At 42.7% G+C, this 7,435-nt stretch overlaps 1 long non-coding RNA gene across 3 annotated transcripts; it reads left to right on the top strand.

Moving 5' to 3' along the window:
* Positions 1 to 1,768: 1,768 nt before the first annotated feature.
* LOC102077614 (uncharacterized) lies at positions 1,769 to 3,947 on the top strand. Of its 3 annotated transcripts, XR_002059508.1 has the most exons (5): positions 1,775 to 1,912; positions 2,227 to 2,318; positions 2,701 to 2,894; positions 2,983 to 3,059; positions 3,310 to 3,947. It is a non-coding gene; the product is annotated as an uncharacterized LOC102077614 (long non-coding RNA). The 3 variants fall into 3 exon arrangements; XR_002059507.1 differs by having other exon boundaries at positions 1,769 to 1,912; positions 2,227 to 2,894; XR_002059509.2 differs by lacking the exon at positions 2,227 to 2,318 and having other exon boundaries at positions 1,774 to 1,912.
* The last annotated feature ends 3,488 nt before the right edge of the window (positions 3,948 to 7,435 follow it).

Genomic DNA, 7,435 nt, shown 5'->3' with positions numbered 1-7,435 from the left:
ATGGATATCAGAGTGCAGGAGCCCAGGAACAGATCCAAGACCTGAAACACAAGGAGATGGAAAGAAAGCGTTGTGAAATCTGGAGGGAACCTCCAGGTTTCCACGCCTGCTGTGATGGATGCTTACAGCGGGTGAGATGGATATCAGAGTGCAGGAGCCCAGGAACAGATCAAGACCTGAAACACAAGGAGATGGAAAGAAAGCTTGTGAAATCTGGAGGGAACCTCCAGGTTTCCACGCCTGCTGTGATGGATGCTTACAAGCGGGTGAGATGGATATCAGAGTGCAGGAGCCCAGGAACAGATCCAAGACCTGAAACACAAGGAGATTGGAAAGAAAGCGTTGTGAAATCTGGAGGGAACTCAGGTTTCCACGCCTGCTGTGATGGATGCTTACAAGCGGGTGAGATGGATATCAGAGTGCAGGAGCCCAGGAACAGATCCAAGACCTGAAACAAAGGAGATGGAAAGAAAGCGTTGTGAAATCTGGAGGGAACCTCCAGGTTTCCACGCCTGCTGTGATGGATGCTTACAAGCGGGTGAGATGGATATCAGAGTGCAGGAGCCCAGGAACAGGTCCAAGACCTGAAACAAGGAGTTGGAAAAAAGCGTTGTGAAATCTGGAGGGAACCTCCACGTGTTCACGCCTGCTGTGATGGATGCTTACAAGCGGGTGAGATGGATATCAGAGTGCAGGAGCCCAGGAATAGGTCCAAGACCTGAAACACAAGGAGATTGGAAAGAAAGCGTTGTGAAATCTGGAGGGAACCTCCAGGTTTCCACGCCGCTGTGATGGATGCTTACAAGCGGGTGAGATGGATATCAGAGTGCAGGAGCCCAGGAACAGGTCCAAGACCTGAAACATAAGGAGATTGGAAAGAAAGCGCTGTGAAATCTGGAGGGAACCTCCAGGTTTCCACGCCAGCTGTGATGGATGCTTACAAGCGGGTGAGATGGATATCAGAGTGCAGGAGCCCAGGAACAGGTCCAAGACATGAAACATAAGGAGAGTGGAAAGAAAGCGTTGTGAAGTCTGGAGGCAAACTACAGGTTTCCACGCCTGCTGTGATGGATGCTTACAAGCGGGTGAGATGGATATCAGAGTGCAGGAGCCCAGGAACAAATCCAAGACCTGAAACACAAGGAGAGTGGAAAGAAAGCGTTGTGAAATCTGGAGGGAACCTCCAGGTTTCCACGCCTGCTGTGATGGATGCTTACAAGCGGGTGAGATGGATATGAGAGTGCAGGAGCCCAGGAACAGAACCAAGACCTGAAACAAAAGGAGACTGGAAAGAAAGCGTTGTGAAATCTGGAGGGAACCTCCAGGTTTCCACGCCTGCTGTGATGGATGCTTACAAGCGGGTGAGATGGATATCAGAGTGCAGGAGCCCAGGAACAGGTCCAAGAACTGGAACATAAGGAGATTGGAAAGAAAGCGTTGTGAAATCTGGAGGGAACCTCCAGGTTTCCACGCCGGCTGTGATGGATAATTACAAGCGGGTGAGATGTACATCAGAGTGCAGGAGCCCAGGAACAGGTCCAAGACCTGAAACATATGGAGTTTGGAAAGAAAGCGTTGTGAAATCTGGAGGGAACAGACTAACACAAACTAATGCTGTTTTTGACTTCTATTTATGCCCTCAGTAGGCGTGACCTAACGGCCGCACTTCAAAGCACGACCGAACTTCAAAGCACTCAGCCTTTTGACGCGTCATGTAATCTTCGTTCTAATGGCGCAACTCCTCCCACTCATTCATAATCCGACCTCCGCGTTTGTACTCGTTGCCTACAAGAGCGCCCAAATTTGAACATCACTGATGTTCATCGGATTTACAGAGTGACGACAACCCCCGTCAGCATGTTAGATAAAGGATTTAAGTTATATGCTGCATCATATATACACAACTACGAAGGTAAGAAAACGTAAATTAACCGACAAAGAAATGTTAGCTAACGTGAAATGCAAACACTACGTTACTCCGCTATGTGTTTCATTTGATGTCAATTCTCTACATTACATGTTTCCTTAAACGGTGTTTATAGTTGAGGTTTAACTAATGTCACTTTTGTTGTTAGACACTTTTATAATAGCGTTAGGTAGTTGGCTAACTAAGCAGGTAGTTAACTACCCAATGCTACTCTTGCTACGTGTAAAGTATATATGTTTAAGATGTGTTGACATGAGTAGTACAGAAATAATGCTAATGGTTCTTGTATCTTTATTCAGTGTCCAAAAAACACAGGTTGACAGGGGAAGTCGGTGTGAGAGCCCTGTGCTACAGGTCAATGAGGAAGAGTGAGGCACCACACAGACTAAGTGTAGGCAGGAAGCTGTGTAAAGTTGTTAATCCCTGTTCAGTGGGGTTCAGTTCATTTAAGCATTAGTTAAGTTCATTCCTGAAGGCCCATCAACTTGAATGTTTTCCTTGTCCCCCTGCTTTATCACACCTAATTTGACTAGTCAGATGTGTTTGGGTGATCAGAAACAAATTTACACCAAGTTAATACTGCAAATATACACAATCTAAGTTATTACAGTTATCAAGGATGGTTAAATTGTTTTAATAGGGAGAGAAGGAAACACTAAGCATTCAGGAGGGTAAGCCTGTAGGGGTCAGTAACCATAACACTGAACTATGTTCCTGTTCGGCTCTTCCATGAAGATGATGTTACATTTTTAATTTTAGTTCTTTCTTCTTAGATTAAGCTTCTGGATTCATCGCCGGTGGTACTGACACATAGCCAGTGCTCCTGTGTGGCAGGTGCTGTTATGTGCAATCACACAGTGGCACTGCTCTTCCAAACAGCACACTACTCACAACTCAGAGTGCCGGTTGTCCCCCTGTGCATAGCTGCACCGAATCTGAACAGCAATGGCACAAGCCACGGACAGTGGTAATTTAAATAAGGTTAAAGTTTTTGAATTAGACCATGTTTACATATGAACAGCAACACCATCCATAGTAAATGTGTCTTCTGTTAGGGTGTGAAGCCAGGACCTATCAACTCTATGATCTTCACTAAGCCGGTACCAAATAGGATGGCCCAGACTGGAGTACGGTAATTAGATTTGTAAAATTTGGTTTCCTGTGTTACAAATGCATGTTGCTATTTGTTCATACATGCATGTGTCAGAATAGGTATTAATTTACATACAACATTACACTTTCTGAAGACGGCTAACTCAGTCATGTACATATATACATCCCAGTCTCTAACTTATGCACCACTGTTTCACACTTTTTAGTTTAGTTGTTGTTCAGTATAATAACCTTCTTCCTTACATTATTGTCATTGATGTTTTCTTTAGGAGTGGATTCTACAGAGGCATTGTGGGTCCATTACCAGATCCCTGACCTGACAAGCCCCTTGTGGAAAGTGCCTTTGGGCTGGTGCAGGAGGGCAGTGTTCTGTCATGTCAGCAGCCGGTTTTGACAACCCGGTACATCACACTACACCGTGATGCACCACCAACACCGCACTTGCCTCTGGAGTATGGGTATGACATGAAGGAAACCCTGCTCGCTCAGACAGCCTGTGATATTTTCTCAAACCGCTGCGCTGAACCAGTTTCCAAAGAACATGCTGTGTGACACAATAAATATCCTTTAACCTGTTAACCTGTGGCTTCTGGAAGAAACTCGGGTGAGTCAGTCACTGCAAACACATTTGTATCATCAAGTGTTTGTCAAATGAAAATGATATGTTTTTCTACACTTAGGATAATTTTCTATGTTGCAGTGCAGTAAAGTGCACGTTTCTTCTGTGTTCAATCATACATGTTCTAATTGTTATAAACAGAAAAAATCTTTTCTTACTTAACTGCTTGATTCTTAACTTGTTTAACTGAAACATGATGAAATGTCATAGTATTATTTTTTTTTTTTAAATGTCCTTGGCAGTGCATGTGTCTGCATTGTAACTTACTAATAAAAAGTCCTGTGTGTACTTTGGTGTGTGGTTTATGTTATTTTATTGCAAATAAATAATAGTCATTTTATTTTACAGTTACACACAATCTTATATCTCTGGCATGGCATGGCAAGGCAATATCGGGTACATGCAATTCGAAACCTGACATTCCAGAGCAAAGCATGAAGCACACAGCACATGGTCAACGTGACTCATATGGAGACTGACAACATTACAAGGAATAAAGGAAAATTGAGGACTTAGCCACAGAAAAGACTTTTTTCCTTTTTTTGTTACAATAATTCGAAAAGGTCAACTATGATTTTTAAATTAATATCATAGGTGTGAGTTTAGAGTTCAGATTTTTTCTGCACATTCTTTCTTTTTGTATTTAATTATGATGGTAAATACATTTCGCAACATATCTGCCTGCACTTGCTCTTAAAGTAGGAACAGTTCACCTTTCCAGCTGTATTTTTAATACTGATGAGTTTACTTTAATTGTTAGCCTATTGGTCAAAATGTATTGTTCTTCTGATTCATGTGTAATGCTTTACTCAAATAATACATCCACATTTCAGCACGTAAGCAGCTGTTTGTCTCAGTATTACCTGATAACATACTGAGGCCTGCTGATCACGAAGTATGTGGGAAATAAAAGCATGTTAGGAAGAGACTAGGGCCATTTTCAGTTCGCGCCTGCTTTCTCTCCAACGCCTTGGCTCAAAGAATGTGCTGATGCTGAAGTTGACCTCGACCTTGTGAGCCAATTTTTGTTTCATGTCCCACTTCACATGCTGCAGATGCTCCTGCAGCTCAGTCTTCTCATTGTTTGCAGGGATAACCATTTCATTTGAGGAAGAGGAGTAGGAATGTAGTCCAAAGACAAATGGATGTGGAGAGGAACACTGGGACTTTCTCTCTTTCTATCTCTGTTTTTTTCAGTTGCTAGTTTCCCCTCAAGAGGAATGAGCGCATGTTTGTGGGCTCTGTTGCCACATGTTGTGGTTCACTTTCTAGAATAAGGATGAGTTAGTTTCTGGTCAGACCACAGAGAAGCAGCCAGAAAGAAAACGTGCTTCCTTGTCAAGAACAAACACAAAACATTTGCATGACTTAGTGTAATTACTTGAGTACAGAGATTAGACTTAAAGTAGGATCATAATAATTTGTGACAAAATATTGTCAAAGGGAACTTATTATGCTCATTTCCCTTTTTAAAACAATTCCTGCATTTTACCAGAGCGGTTTTGCATGATTCACAGTTTTAAAAAAAATCCTTAGCTTTTTGGCTGAGATGAGCATTTAGAGACATTCCATTCACCTGAAGTAATTTACAGCCAATAGTATAGCAAAACTGCCTGAACGAGGCATGACGGAGACACACTTTCGTGTTTTTTATGCAAAATTCTGACCCTACCTTCTGAATGTTGCTCATATTGTTTTTCCAGTCTTCTAATTTCCAATTTTGGTGAGTCTGTGCTGTCTTAGTTGACAGGAGTGGGACCTGATGTAGTCTGCTGTTGTAGACCATCTGCTACAGGATTCAATGTGTTATTCAGAGATGTCTTTCTACACACCTTGGTTGATATGAGTGGTTATTTGAGTTATTTCTGCTTTCCTATTATCTTGAAGCAGTCTCGCCATTCTCCTCTGACATCAACAAGGCATTTTTACTCAAAGGACTGCTGCTCACTGCATATGTTCCTCTTTTTAATCCCCAGAGATGGTTGTGTGGGAAAATCCTAGCAGATCAACAGTTTCTGAAATACTCAGACCAGCCTGTCTTACACCAACAAATATGCAAAGTTTAAAGTTACCTAACTCACTTTTCTTCCCCAAAAAAGTATGTGGATCCTTTAATATAACTGGAAGAATTTCTATCCTGCTTGTTCAGAATCATTATTGCTTAGGAAAAGAAATGCACAGAGAATACTTTGCTAAATGTAGTCTTTTCGGTGAGGTTAGGATAGCACTTCAAGTGCAGCATCATCCTGGATTTAGGTGTCAAGACTGATATGCATCTTTCTCTCCCTGTGGCTTTTTACATCTGGACTCAAACAGAATTGCAACTCGTGAAAGAATTGTTTCCATACAAACATGCAGACTGCCTTCCAGTTTAACTCCACTCCTCAGCTTGTATAAAACCCTTTATAGTTCACTCTGTCTCCCTGCCCCAAAAAGCCACAGTACAACCAGAGATTATATATGCCAAGTAATGAGATGAAGAATAGGGACGATGGCATGTGGAGTTGATGCTGAGGAGAATTTACAACATCTGCCTTCTTTGTTGTGGCAAATGTCATGGCACAGTGGCCCGTGGAAATGGGATGGACTCAAGTGCAGTTTCAAAACCGGAGGCGAGAGGTGCGGTGTAACAAAAGGTCTTTTATTCTCAATGTTTGGAAATCAACAGAAAACTCAGACTAGTAATAAGGAACGTAAACTAGATGTCTGAGGTAAGAGAAACTATGACCATAACGGAACTACGACTAGATTACAGGGACGACTGGGTGCAGGGACAGGGCAGGGGAAACTGTGGCTGGCCAGGGCACTGAAACAGAGGAGAGAGCAGTCAGGGGAATCCAACAGCGAGCTGTGAGTGCATCTAAGAATAATTACACTGAGCTGCCTTACGTGCTTGCAGGTGGAGGTTGCTTGGAGGAGAGGGGGGGGCAGGAGACAAAGACCCAGGTGGGTACAGCGTGCAATGCAGGGAGGCAGGCAGGAGAGACTGGCCGTTGGAAAAGGGAGAGGTTACCGGCAGCTGAAAACTGGAATCCAGGAGAGCTTGGTAGGTGGGTTCCAGATGCTGACGAGAAAACAGAAATAAGGTAAGTACACACGATGATTCACCAAGGAACAGACGTGAGGCCGAGAACTGACTAAAGTTGGCAGATAATCTGGCGAAGACTAGTTGTGTGCGCAGGTCATAAATACTGCCGGTATGATTGCCATCAGGTGAGGAACAACAAAGACTCCACCCAGGGGGGAGGAGCTGATGCTGTGGAAAACTACCCAGACCATGACAGCAAATGCATGAGTTGGACCAATGTTTTGGTTAATTTCATGTCTGAACCAGACATGAAGAACCCTCGGTTTCTTGTTATGAAACTGAGCGCTCTTATGGGATGAACAAGAAAATAATCTCATATATTGTAATTCAGAAAAAATGAGAAATGAGAAAATATATATATAAAAAAAGCCAAAACAAAACACCGGTCATATCTTTAGAAAGCAACATTATGCCACAGACTGTCACTGTTGTGAGTCCATCCATTAGTTTGCAAAAACTTGTTATGAAGCCTCAAGCTGTGCACTTTTGCCATGACAGTCTAGACATGTTGAATCTGGGATATGACAAGTGAGTGTGGATTTCACTATTTAATTGAGGCACACGCTCAAAGGCTTGCAAGTTGTCAGTTACACAAAGGAGAACATAATTTATACAATGAAAGTCACATTGTATTAAATAAGACTTGAAACTAGTGACTCTGGCCACGAATTCATCAGGAAAGTGTTTC

This window comes from Oreochromis niloticus, unplaced genomic scaffold, assembly GCF_001858045.2.
Source record: "Oreochromis niloticus isolate F11D_XX unplaced genomic scaffold, O_niloticus_UMD_NMBU tig00008717_pilon, whole genome shotgun sequence".
Classification (NCBI taxonomy): domain Eukaryota; kingdom Metazoa; phylum Chordata; class Actinopteri; order Cichliformes; family Cichlidae; genus Oreochromis; species Oreochromis niloticus.
This window is presented reverse-complemented; position numbering and strand designations above follow the sequence as displayed.